The sequence below is a fragment of the Mirounga leonina genome, unplaced genomic scaffold, assembly GCF_011800145.1.
Source record: "Mirounga leonina isolate KUSES-001 unplaced genomic scaffold, KU_Mleo_1.0 Mir_129, whole genome shotgun sequence".
Classification (NCBI taxonomy): domain Eukaryota; kingdom Metazoa; phylum Chordata; class Mammalia; order Carnivora; family Phocidae; genus Mirounga; species Mirounga leonina.
This window is the reverse complement of record NW_023270323.1, coordinates 72,832,692-72,846,667: the sequence shown is the minus strand read 5'-3', so window position 1 is coordinate 72,846,667 and position 13,976 is coordinate 72,832,692. Positions and strand designations below refer to the sequence as shown.

Genomic DNA, 13,976 nt, shown 5'->3' with positions numbered 1-13,976 from the left:
GCTCTGTCTCAATGTAGATTAAAGGGACCTTAATCATCTGTTTTGTTCTACCAGAGTTCAACAAACTTTTACTGTGAAGAGTCAAGTAGGAAGTATTTTAGACTTTGTAGACCATATAGTCTTTGTCATAACTTCTAAACTCTGCCACTGAACAATCATAAGCATTATATAAATTAATGGTGTGGGAATCACACAGATGTCAAGATATACTACAAAGCTGTGAAAATCAAAACAGTAGGGTACTGGCACAAAAATAGACAGATAAATCATTGGAACAGAATATAGAGCCCAGAAATAAACCCACACTTACATGTGTCATAAGTCTATGACAAAAGAGGCAAGAATATACAATGGGGAAAAGACAGTCTCTTCAATAAATGGTCTGGAAAAAGTGGACAGTTACATGCAAAAGAATGAAACTGGATCACTTTCTTACAGCACATACAAAAATAAACTCAAAATGGATGAAAGACCTAAATGTGAGACTTAAAACCATAAAAATTCCTATAAGAGAAGATATTTGACATAGGCCATAACAATATTTTTTCTAGATGTTTCCTAAGACAAGGGGAACAAAAGCAAAAATTTAAACTGTTGGGACTACCTCAAAATAAAAAAAAAAAGTTTTTACAAAGCAAAGGAAGCCATCAACAAAACAAAAAAGCAGCCTACTAAATGGAAGAAGATATTTGCAAATTATATAGTTCAATAAAAAACGTGTAAACCCTAGTAGACATTTTTCCAAAGAAGAAATACAGATGGTCAACAGATACATGATGTTCAACATCACCAATCATCAGGGAAATAGAAATCAAAACCACAGTGAGATATCACCTTACACCAATAGAATGTCCAGGATAAAAGACAAGAAATAACAAGCATTGTCGAGGTTGTGGAGGAAAAGGAACCTTCAGGCATTGTTGGCGGGAATGTAAATTGGTACAGCTACTGTAGAAAATATGGAAGTTCCTCAAAAAATTAAAAAATAGAAATACCAAATGATCTAGTAATCCCACTACTGGGTATTTACCCACAGGAAAAACAAACACTAAATTGAAAAGACATATATACCCTTCTGCTTATTACAGCATTATATATAATAATCAAGATATGGAAGCAACCCAAGTGTCCAGTTTCCATTGATAGATGAATGGATTGAGAAGATGTGATACACACACACACACACACACACACACACACACACACTAGAATATTACTTGGTCAAAGAAAAGGGATGAGATCTTGCCATTTTTGACAATATGGATGGATCTAGAAGGTATTATGCTAAGTGAAAGAAGTCAGAGAGAGAGACAAATTCTGTGTGATTTCATTTATATGTGGAATCTAAAAAGTGAAGGGGATTTGGAGATACAGGCTTCCAGTTATGGAATAAATAAGTCATGGGGTTAAAGGGTACAATACAGGGAATATAGTCAATGGTATTGTAATAGTGTTGCATGATGACAGGTGGTAGCTGTACTTGTGGTGAGCAGAGCATAGTGTATAGAGTTGTTGAACCACTATGTTGTACACCTGAAATTAATGTAACATTGTGTGTCAATTATACTCAAAAATAAAAATGGATGCGACTGTCTCAATAAGGCTTTAGGAATGAAAACAGGTGACACTCTACATTTCACTTGGGTACTGTAGTTTTTATACCTCTGCACTATACTGATAACAGCATGTTAATTTGACCTGATGACCATGAAATGACAAGCACTCTCTAAATTCTGCAAAGGCACTTATGCATCAGAAGGTGGAATATTAAACTCTATAAAGTTTCAGGGGCCTGACATATCTGTGAAGATTTTAGAGGTCTGAGAGTTTGGGTAATAATGAGACATTTCTTCCAAAATAAGTTTCAGAATATTTCACTTTGTCCTTCTTATCACTAAGAAACTGGAACAGTGCTTGGATGACCATTTTGAGTTTTGAAGGTTGCAAGTACCACTTTTAGCAATATAGCTCTGACTCATTGGGCTGTCAGTTTTGAATACTGTTAGAACACTATAGCCTACTGCATTAAGTTCAGGAAGCAGTTCTTCTTGGGTACATTCAAGGAGGTAAAGGTATCTATATGTTACTTATGGTGTTCTACAACATGTTGATTCTCTGACAAACCTCTGAAGCCAGGCTGTGTTCTTTATACCAGAGCATTATTCACTTTTGAACAGAAATTTTTGACAAGCCACTGGATCTTAGTACAAACCCTGTAATAGAACACGAGACATCTAGTTAGTATGCAGTGGATATACTTATATGTGAATTCATATATGGTATCCACACAATGAGTCCTTTATGAGCTCAAATTGTCAGAAAAGCATAGCATCAATCCATCATATTATGAAAATAGTACATTGTAAATCCAGATCCTTACATCACAGAGGTCTTCTGACCAATGTCTCTCCTCAGCTCATACTTATGACTCTATTAGGAGTTCTCTATGACCAGCTAACATTAGAAGGATAACATAAGGAGGAGGAGCAAGATGGTGGAAGAGTAGGAGACCTAATTTTGTCTGGTCCCAGGAATTCAGCTACATAGGGATCAAACCATTCTGTACACCTACGGACTCAACAGGAAATTGAAGAAAAGAATAGCAGCAACTCTCTAAACAGAAAAGCGACCACATTGTGGAAGGTAGGATGTGCGGAGAAGTGAATCCGAGGCGATATTTGGGAAGATAGACTGCGGGGGAGGGGGCCTCCATCAGCCGCTACTGGCAAGTGATAGAGAGTGGAGCACAAAATTGGAATGCTATTAATGAGGTGCAATAAAAAATGGAGGCTCTTTGGGCACCTGGGTGGCTCAGTTGGGTTAAGCAACTGCCTTCGGCTCAGGTCATGATCCTGGAGTCCTGGGATCGAGTCCCGCATCGGGCTCCCTGCTCAGTCTGCTTCTCCCTCTGACCCTCCCACCTCTCATGTGCTCTCTCTCTTTCTCTCTCTCTCATTCTCTCTCTTTCAAATAAATAAATAAATAAATCTTTTTAAAAAAATGGATGCTCTAACTGCTAGGATAAATGAGGCAGAAGAGAGAATCAGTGATATAGAAGACCAAATGATGGAAAATAAAGAAGCTGAGAAAAAGAGGGATGAACAACTACTGGATCATGAGGGCAGAATTTGAGAGATAAGTGATACCATAAGATGAAACAATATTAGAATAATTGGAATCCCAGAAGAAGAAGAAAGAGAGAGAGGGGCAGAAGGTATATTGGAGCAAATTATAGCAGAGAACTTCCCTAATTTGGGGAAGGAAACAGGCATCAAAATCCAGGGGGCAGAGAGAACCCCCCCTCAAAATCAATAAAAATAGGTCAACACCCTGACATCCAATAGTAAAACTTACGAGTCTCAAAGAAAAAGAGAAAATCCTGAAAGCAGCTCAGGAGAAGAGATCTGTAACCTACAATAGTAGAAACATTAGATTGGCAACAGACCTATCCACAGAGACTTGGCAGGCCAGAAAGGACTGGCAGGATATATTCAGAGCACTAAAGGAGAAAAATATGCCGCCAAGAATACTATATCCAGCTAGGCTGTCATTGAAAATAGGAGAGATAAAAAACTTCCAGGACAAACAAAAACTAAAGATGTTTACAAACATAAAACCAGCCCTACAGGAAATACTGAAAGGGGTTCTCTAAGCAAAGAGAGAGCCTAAAAGTAACATAGACCAGAAAGGAACACAGACAATATACAGTAACAGTCACCTTACAGGCAATACAGTGGCACTAAATTCATATCTTTCAATAGTTACCCTGAATGTAAATGGGCTAAATGCCCCAATCAAAAGACCCAGGCTATCAGATTGGAGAAAAAAAAAACAAGACCCATCAATATGTTGCTGGCAAGAGACTCATTTTAGACCCAAAGACACCTCCAGATTGAAAGTGAAGGGGTGGAAAACCATTTACCATGCTAATGGACATCAAAAGAAAGGTGGGGTGGCAATCCTTATATCAGACAAATTAGATTTTAAACCAAAGACTGTAATAAGAGATGAGGAAGGACACTATATCCTACTTAAAGGGTCTATCCAACAAGAAGATCTAACAATTATAAATATCTATGCCCTAACATGGGAGCAGCCAGTTATATAAGTCAATTAATAACAAAAGCAAAGAAACACATTAACAACAATACAATAATAGTAGGGGATGTTAACACCCCCCCTCATTGAAATGGATAGATCATCTAAGCAAAAGATCAACAAGGAAATAAAGATTTTAAATGACACACTGGACCAAATGGACTTCACAGATATATTCAGAACATTTCATCCCAAAGCAACTGAATACACATTCTTCTCTAGTACCTATGGAGCATTCTCCAGAATAGATCACATCCTAGGTCACAAATCAGGTCTCAACTGGTATCAAGAGATTGGGATCATTCCCTGCATATTTTCAGACCACAGTGTTTTGAAACTAGAACTCAATCACAAGAGGAAAGTTGGAAAGAACTCAAATACATGGAGGAGAAAGAGCATCCTACTAAAGAATGAATGGGTCAACCAGGAAATTAAAGAAGAATTTAAAAAACTCATGGAAACAAATGAAAATGAAAACACAACTGTTCAAAATTTTGGGGATTCAGCAAAAGCGGTCCTAAGAGGAAAGTATATACCAATGCAAGCCTTTCTCAAGAAACAAGAAAGGTCTCAAATACACAACCTAACCCTAGACCTAAAGGGGCTGGAGAAAAAACAGCAAATAAAGCCTAAACCCAGCAGGAGAAGTGAAATCATAAATATCAGAGCAGAAATCAATGAAGTAGAAACCAAAAGAACGTAGAACAGATCAACAAAACTAGGAGCTGGTTCTTTGAAAGAATTAGTAAGATTGATAAATCCCTGGCCAGACTTACCAAAAAGAAAAGAGAAAAGACCCAAATAAATAAAATCATGAATGAAAGATCACAACCAACACCAAAGAAATACAAACAAATATAAGAACATATTATGAGCAAATATATGCCAGCAAATTAGATAATCTGGGAGAAATGCATGCATTCCTAATGATGTATAAACTACCAAAACTGAACCAGGAAGAAATAGAAAACCTGAACAAACCCATAACCACTAAGGAAATTGAAGCAGTAATCAAAAATCTCCCAACAAACAAGAGCCCAGGGCCAGATGGCTTCCCAGGGGAATTCTACCAAACATTTCACGAAGAATACCTATTCTTCTGAAACTATTCCAAAAAAATAGAAATGGAAAGAAAACTTCCAAACTCATTTTATGACACCAGCATTACCTTGATCCCAAAACCAGACAAAGACCCCATCCAAAAAGAGAATTACAGACCAATATCCCTGATGAACATGGATGCAAAAATTCCCACCAAAATACTAGCCAATAGGATCCAACAGTACATTAAAAGGATTATTCACCACGACCAAGTGGGATTTATCCCTGCACTGCAAGGTTGGTTCAACATCCACAAATCAATCAATGTGATACAATACATTAATAAAAGAAAGAACAAGAACCATATGATCCTCTCAATAGATGCAGAAAAAGCATTTGACAAAGTACAGCATCCTTTCTTGATCAAAACTCTACAGAGTATAGGCATAGAGGGTACATACCTCAATATCCTAAAAGCCATCTATGAAAAACCCACAGTGAATATCATTCTCAATCACAAAGGAAAAACTGAGAGCTTTCCCTTAAGGTCAGGAACACAGCAGGGATGTCCACTATCACCACTGCTATTCAACATAGTATTAGAAGTCCTAGCCACAGCAATCAGACAACAAGAAATAAAAGGCATCCAAATCGGCAAAGAAGAAGTCAAACTCACTCTTTGCAGATGATATGATACTTTATGTGGAAAACCCAAGAGACTCCACCCCAAAACTGCTAGAACTCATACAGGAATTCAGTAAAGTGGCAGGATATAAAATCAATGCACAGAAATCAGTGGCATTCCTACACACCAACAACAAGACAGAAGAAAGAGAAATTAAGGAGTCGATCCCATTTACAATTGCACCCAAAACCATAAGATACCTAGGAATAAATCTAACCAAAGAGGCATAGAATCTGTACTCAGAAAACTATAAAATACTCATGAAAGAAATTGAGGAAGACACAAAGAAATGGAAAAATGTTCCATGCTCATGGATTAGAAGAACAAATATTGTGAAGATGCCAATGCTACCTAGAGCAATCTACACATTCAATGCAATCTCTATCAAAATACCATCCACTTTTTTTCGAAGAAATGGAACAAATAATCCTAAAATTTGCATGGAACCAGAAAACACCCTGAATAGCCAGAGGAATGTTGAAAAAGAAAAGCAAAGCTGGTGGCATCACAATTCCAGATTTCAAGCTCTATTACAAACCTGTCATCATCAAGACTGTATGGTACGGTCACAAAAACAGACACTTAGATCAATGGTACAGAATAGAGAGCCCAGAAATAGACCCTCAACTCTATGGTCAACTCATCTTCGACAAAGCAGGAAAGAATGTCCAATGGAAAAAAGACAGCCTCTTCAACAAATGGTGTTGGGAAATTTGGACAGCCACATGCAGAAGAATGAAATTGGACCATTTCCTTACACCACACATAAAAGTAGACTCAAAATGGATGGAAGACCTCAATGTGAGACAGGAGTCCATCAAAATCCTTGAGAAGAACACAGGCAGCAACCTCTTTGACCTCAGCCGTAGCAACATTGCCAAAGGCAAGGGAAGCAAGGGCAAAAATGAACTATTGGGACTTCATCAAGATAAAAAGCTTTTGCACAGCAAAAGAAACAGTCAACAAAACCAAAAGACAACCGACAGAATGGGAGAAGATATTTGCAGATGACATATCAGATAAAGGGCTAGTGTCCAAAATCTATAAAGAACTTATGAAACTCAACACCCAAAGAACAAATGATCCAATCAAGAAATGGGCAGAAGACATGAACAGACATTTCTGCAAAGAAGACATCCAAATGGCCAACAGTGCTCCACATCAGGGAAATCCAAATGAAAACCTCAATGAGATGCTACCTCACACCAGTCAGAATGGCTAAAATTAACAAGTCAGGAAACAACAGATGTTGGCAGGGATGCAGAGAAAGGGGAACCCTCCTACGGTTGGTGGGAATGCAATCTGGTGCAGCCACTCTGGAAAACAGTACGGAGGTTCCTCAAAAAGTTGAAAATAGAGCTACTGTACAACCCAGCAATTGCACTACTGAGTATTTACCCCAAAGATACAAATGTAGGGATCCAAAGGGGTATGTGCACCCCAATGTTTATAGCAGCAATGTCCACAATAGACAAACTATGGAAAGAGCCAAGATGTCCATTGACAGATGAATGGATAAAGAAGATGTGGTATATATATTCAATGGAATATTATGCAGTCATCAAATGGAGTGAAATCTTGCCCTTTGCAATGACGTGGATGGAACTGGAGGTATTATGCTGAGCAAAATAAGTCAGTTAGAGAAAGACATGTATCATATGATCTCACTGATATGAGGAATTCTTAATCTCAGGAAACAAACTGAGGGTTGCTGGAGTGGTGGGGGGTGGGAGGGATGGGGTGGTTGGGTGATAGACATTGGGGAGGGTATGTGCTCTGGTAAGCGCTGTGAACTGTGTAAGACTGTTTAATCACAGACCTGTACCTCTGAAACAAATAATACATTATATGTTAAAAAGAAGAAGAAGAAGAAGAAGAAGAAGAAGAAGAAGAAGAAGAAGGAGAAGGAGAAGGAGAAGGAGAAGGAGAAGGAGAAGGAGAAGAAGAAGAAGAAGAAGAAGAAGAAGAAGAAGAAGAAGAAGAAGAAGAAGATAGCAGGAAGGGAAAAATGAAGGGGGGAAAATCAGAGGGGGAGATGAACCATGAGAAACTATGGACTCTGAGAAACAACCTGAGAGTTCTAGAGGGGAGGGGGGATGGGAGAGATGGGTTAGCCCAGTGATGGGTGTTAAAGAGGGCACGTACTGAATTGAGCACTGGGTGTTATACACAAACAATGAATCATGGGACACTACATCAAAAATTAATGATGTAATGTATGGTGATTAACATAACATAATAAAAAAAAAACTACTGATGTAATGTGATTAACATAACATAATAAAATAATAAAATAAAATAAAATAAAAAGAGGAAAAAAAGAAGGATAACATGAGACTAGTTCATAAATGAGTCAACTTCATATGTTGGTGTGAACAGAAAATAGACAATTTCTGCATACAATCCCTGTCGATAATATCCATGAGATATAGTGGTGATAGTCATTTTTCCCTAGTTGACAGATCTTCAGCTGTGTAGCTCTTCATCAACTTCATGGGAAAAGTTGTCCCAGGTAAGAATATACATTTAGTTACCTGGGCAATGACAAATGACTTACCCCAGAAAAGCTTAGAAGTTGCGGATAATGAAATAAGAAAATTTTCAGAAAGATTCATGGGGATGGACCTATGACATGGCCCAAAATGTGTAAATCATTTTGTCTCAGGTCAATGCCCACTAGAAAAGATATCCATCTCAGCTAAACCCCTGCACAACCAGATAAATAGGATGAACTCATCCAGTGGAGGATAAACATTCTCCCTTCTTGTCCACTCTAGCGGTAGGAGTGGAGGCTACTCATGGGTCCAACATTATGGGCTTCCTTTATGAAAGCTGTTACAAATATTGTGTAGCTGATGTCAAACCTATCATCAGTTGAAAAATGAGCTCTTTCTCTGAGGAAGTATAATTAGAAGATTAATTATTCGGGCGCCTGGATGGCTCAGTTGGTTAAGCGACTGCCTTCGGCTCAGATCATGATCCTGGAGTCCCTCGATCGAGTCCCGCATCGGGCTCCCTGCTCAGCAGGGAGTCTGCTTCTCCCTCTGACCCTCCCCCCTCTCATGTGCTCTCTCTCATTCTCTCTCTCTCTCAAATAAATAAATAAAATCTTAAAAAAAAAAGAAGATTAATTAGTCACTTAAGAACAAATCACATACAAACTCTATCATCTGCACATGGTCAGAAATTTGTCCTTACAAGAATTGACATGTTTTCTGGACATGGATTGGCCATTCTTAAAGATGTTGTTGAGACATTTACTAATTCCCCTTGTACTCAATGTTCCTGTGTGTTGCTGACTTGGTGGCTTCCTGCTACAGGTACCTAGGAACTTTTGCCCAAGGGCTTTATCTGGTCACTGGAACTGACATGTCTCTCACAAGGATATACTGGAAGTACCGATGAATTGGCAGCATAGAAGCAGCATTCAACAGATCATTAACAGGAATTCAGTACTTAAAAATTTCAGCTTCCTTATTTCTTGGGTGGGAGAATTCTGAGGTTTGCTCTTTGCAGTTTTTCAGAGGTCTTTACCAAGATGCAGGCCCACCAACACACAATGGCAACCAGTTAGCACCACTTTTACTGACTTTCTTCCCTTCCCTACTCACTTCTCTAATTCTCTCCAATAATTTCTAGAATTACATCACAAATTAACCATTTGCATTCAAACCCTTGTCTCCATTTTTTCTTCTCAAGACTTGACTTTACTACCTTTGGATTTAGACAATTGTCCATAAGACCAAACTAATTGCATCTATAAAGTTTCTTTTAAAACATCTATTATTCATTCACTGAACAAAAAAGCATCAATTATTCATTTATTGGACAAAGATTTATTGTTAATCTTTTGTGTATATAATGTCTCTGATCTTGAGCAATGCACAGACTAGTGACTTGAGAGACAGTTGAACAGAAATTAGAAGTCAGTCCTCTTAAATGTCTAGAGTATTACAGGGGGACACATCAATGGAGAGAGAGGGAGGTACAGAGAGAGGAGAGAGACTACTTTGTACTTAGTTCAGAGGTCAGAGAAGATATCCCAGTGAGGCTATGAGAGATTTCTGTCAGTGAGTGAGAAGGTGGAGAAATTTCTTTTGGCTTTGAGGACTTAACAGCAGGCAAGATAAGGAAGAACATTATATGCAAAGAGGAAGCATGTGAAAAAAATGTATGGGGACATTGTCTAGAAGAGTAAGGAGAGACCATGTCCACTGTTTGCATTTATTTATTTGTTTAGAGACAGAGATGGGACATTGAAGGATTTATTATTGCAATACCTAATTTTCTGCCTTTGAATCATGTTCAGTCAACATTTCTATGAGAAGATATATGAGTTTCAACACTGAACCAATAAATACACTTTTGAACCTGTTATAATTTTTTTGGATAATAAAAAATTCATAAAGTAGAAATGAGACACCAGAAAGATAAATGCTCCAAATGGCAGCTGCACATCGGCAACTCTTCAATTTTAATGACATTTTTGATTCTAGGTTCTAAAGAATAACACATTTTTTATCATTTCTGTTAAAACCAACCTTACTGCATGCATTTTGTAAAACATTGTGTGTGTGTGTGTGTGTGTGTGCGTGTGTTGGTGGTGATGCTGGTCTTCACCTTACGTTCCTCTCTGCCTAGAAATAGAAAGTCTCCTCAATCCTTCCACCTCTCCAGGAAATGTAGGGCTAAGTTTTCCTATCTTCTTACTACCTATCACTCACTACTACATGAAGCACAGAAGGAGATACTGGCATGTGTGAAATCTGGGTGTTTGTTGGCTACAGTACTGATCAAAGTTAAAGGTAGTGGTGTATGTTCCTGTCCTTTGTCTTCCTCTAGAAGGACCTACCCACAAGCTGAGAACATGTCCCCATCTACTCCTGCTGTGGTGTACTAAACTCCCTGTAGACCTCCGGATGTCCATCTATAGCAGGGCTCAGTTCATGGGAGAAGTGATAAGAACTCCTCTTCCAACTTCATGTCCAGGATTCATTTTCAAACTGATATCTGTAACATAAAGTGAGTTGTGGGTTTTAATGTCTTCCCAGCTCCTGTGTGTCAGTTGCTCTATAATCTGGTGGACAGGGAGGGGGAATTATTAGGTTCCTTCAAACTTCTAGAGTTTTATCTTCATTCTGATAGTCATAAGAACACTTTGTTAAGGCATGATACACATTGTAGCATGCTAGAACTGGAAGGAATTCTAGGAAACATGCAAACAATGTCTCAATCCATAGCTAGAAAATTCATGTCTACAAATTTTAAATGATTGTCTAAGGTCATAGGTCTACTTTAAGGAAGAACTAAGACCAGAACTTAGGTCTACTGATATTCATCTCAGGATTTTTTCACATAATCTAACTTTCTCTCTAAAAATATGCAATTAATAAATGAATAAATTTCAAATTAAAATTACAGCAACAAAGCATAGGCTGATTTAAAGGAGATGATAGTATGAATACATTAGATTCTAAGAGGATAGAGTACCTTAGAACTAATTTCAAGTTAGATTTTCTATTGCTCAATGTCAGCAACACTCTATCTCATAACTATAAGATTGTGCCTTTTGGATGCAGGATCTAGTTACAATGTAGCTATAAAGTGCTGCCTTGTCTTTGCCCCCTGCTCAAAATAAAGCTGTTACCTTTCTAGCCCTGTCCGCCATGGTGCTTAGCAGCCAGGGATGCATGGTCTTAGACATGTTTACCAAGTAAAACACTGACTTGAGGGGCACCTGGGTGGCTCAGTCATTAAGCGTCTGCCTTCGGCTCAGGTCATGATCCCAGGGTCCTGGGATCGAGCCCCGCATCGGGTTCCTTGCTCAGCGGGGAGTCTACTTCTCCCTCTCCCACTCCCCCTGCTTGTGTTCCCTCTCTCGCTGTGTCTCTCTCTGTCAAATAAATAAATAAATCTTTAAAAAAAAAAAAAAAGATTGTGCCTTTTGGTGATAAAATGAAGTAAAGTGGCTTAAAAAAAAAGGAGCAAAACATGGGCCATTTTATCAAAAGACTCACAGTTTAACTGGGGGAGACAGGTATGCAAAAAAATGATATATTACCCCCCATATGCACCTGTAACTGTAAAGCTTCAGGGCAGCATCATGCAAACACAGTGAGTCAGCAACGGAATCTCTCTAGAGGACACAAAATGCATTACAAAGCATTGAGCTGATCTATAAAGGTTGTGAGCTGGCTAAAGAAAAAATTATGGATGGGATAGAAGGAAGCCAAAGAACAGGTTGGGGAGCTTTCTGGGAAAGAGGAAAGGAGAGGAATCTCTTGTGCAGATGAAGGCTGGGGAAGAAAAGGAGGGAGAGTCCTGGGGCTGCCCTGTTAGGGTGAGAGAAGAGATCCATGTATGATAGATCCATACCAGAGCAACAGCAACCAAAGTTATGCCAGAAGGTGGATAAAAATTGTTCTGTAACCATCTCACCTGACTTTAAAATTTGTATTCGTTCTCCCATATCTTCTGGATGAAGCTTAGCTTCCACAGTGGCCAGTTTTTAGTCCCATTCAATTTTCCAATGACATGGGAGGTTCTAGTCAAAAGAAAGCTTATCTTTACCCTGTATACACCCCATTGCCTCCCTATGACACTGCCATCATAGTTTTCTAAGAATGTTGCTTGTCTCTCTTCTGTTTCCCACACACTCAACCCAGTTGATCTCTGTCACACAGTCTAAATGCTACCTATGGGTTTTTCCTCCACTTAAGAGCAACTTCTAACACCCAGCTTGTGTGTATGTGTTCAGACTCACTTCTCCCAATAGACTCTACTCCTCAAGGAAGGATCCATGTAAGTCTTAACTCTGTGTCCTCCCCAGCAGCTAACAGAGAGATTGGCAAAGACTTGTGACTCCTGAATGATGACTTGGCTTCCTCTCAGCAGGAGTGGAGGGTTTAAATACAATTCATCAGGGAGAGGCACCCTTCTGAATGTAATGCTTAGGAAGGAAAGCATGATGTCCCTACTTTTCCCCTAGAAACAGGTAAAAGGGGGAAGCATGGCAATCCATTTGGTTTTTATTAATTGTGACATTAACAGCTAATGTTAACAATACCCTTTTCCATTCTTAAGAATTATATGATTTCACACACTTCCTCATTTGGAGTCTCACACTGACCTAGATAAATGACAGTTTTTTATAATTTTCCAAGATAGATGCAGCTTCTCCCAAATGGTCCAAGCTGTTTGTTCACAGGTAGAATCATTTTTTCACCAGGACTCAAACTCAATTCCTCTGATTCTAATACACTTAAACACACTGTCTCTTCCAAAAAGACAAAGTAAACTATTTTACCAGAAATTTTCATACTCTTTTCCTGTTTTTGATTAGATGCAATAACTACTAGGTGAGCTCATAATTGTATATTATTTCCCCAAACTTTAAAAGGGGGATCTCTGAATCAAAAGGGTTAAGAGGCTTAATAGCTTACTTTAAATGAAGATCTATTCTGTATTTTTTTTTTTTTTTGAGCATTGCTCCCAATTATTATCTCCATCTTACAGATGGAAAACCTACGGCCCAGGGAAGATAAGTAACTTGTCCATAGCTTCAAAGCTAATAGATACCAGATCTGCAACTCCAATAAAGTTTTCTGACTCTAAACCTATACTAATTTTATGATATCCCACTGCCTGAATAGAAGATAAAGCACAGAAAGCAAGCAAGACAGACAGAAATGAGAAAGGTGTGTGGAAAGCATTTGTTACAAACATCAACTTCTCAAGTTTCTAAGATCTAAAGGCTCTCAATGAATGATTTCCTGAAGGTAACATATGTACTGAGAGAACCTCATAAAAATCTTTAGGACACAGGAGAACTATTTAGAACAACACTCACTAGACAGAACATTTATGACTTCCCTATTGGGAGCAAAAATGATTCTTTAGGAAATGCCAACTAAAACATTAATGCCAACACCAAACCTCCATTGAAATTCTCCCCTGTGTAGATTCTTGTATTATTTCTATTTCATTCTTCTTCTTAAGACATCTAGGGTTATCCACAAATCTATTTCCTTTCAGTAACAAACTATACTGTTATACAAATACTTTAGTAAATGTCTTTTGGGAACATGCAATTCCTTTAGGGGATGTATGGGGAAACCCTCTGTCTACTTGATTTACAAAATGCAGATGGTTA

The 13,976-nt window shown here is 38.4% G+C and overlaps 1 non-coding gene across 1 annotated transcript; it reads left to right on the top strand.

The window, feature by feature from the left end:
- The first annotated feature begins 11,397 nt into the window (after positions 1–11,397).
- On the top strand, positions 11,398–11,528 carry LOC118010954. The gene has a single exon (XR_004679369.1). It is a non-coding gene; the product is annotated as a small nucleolar RNA SNORA63 (small nucleolar RNA).
- Positions 11,529–13,976: the final 2,448 nt, after the last annotated feature.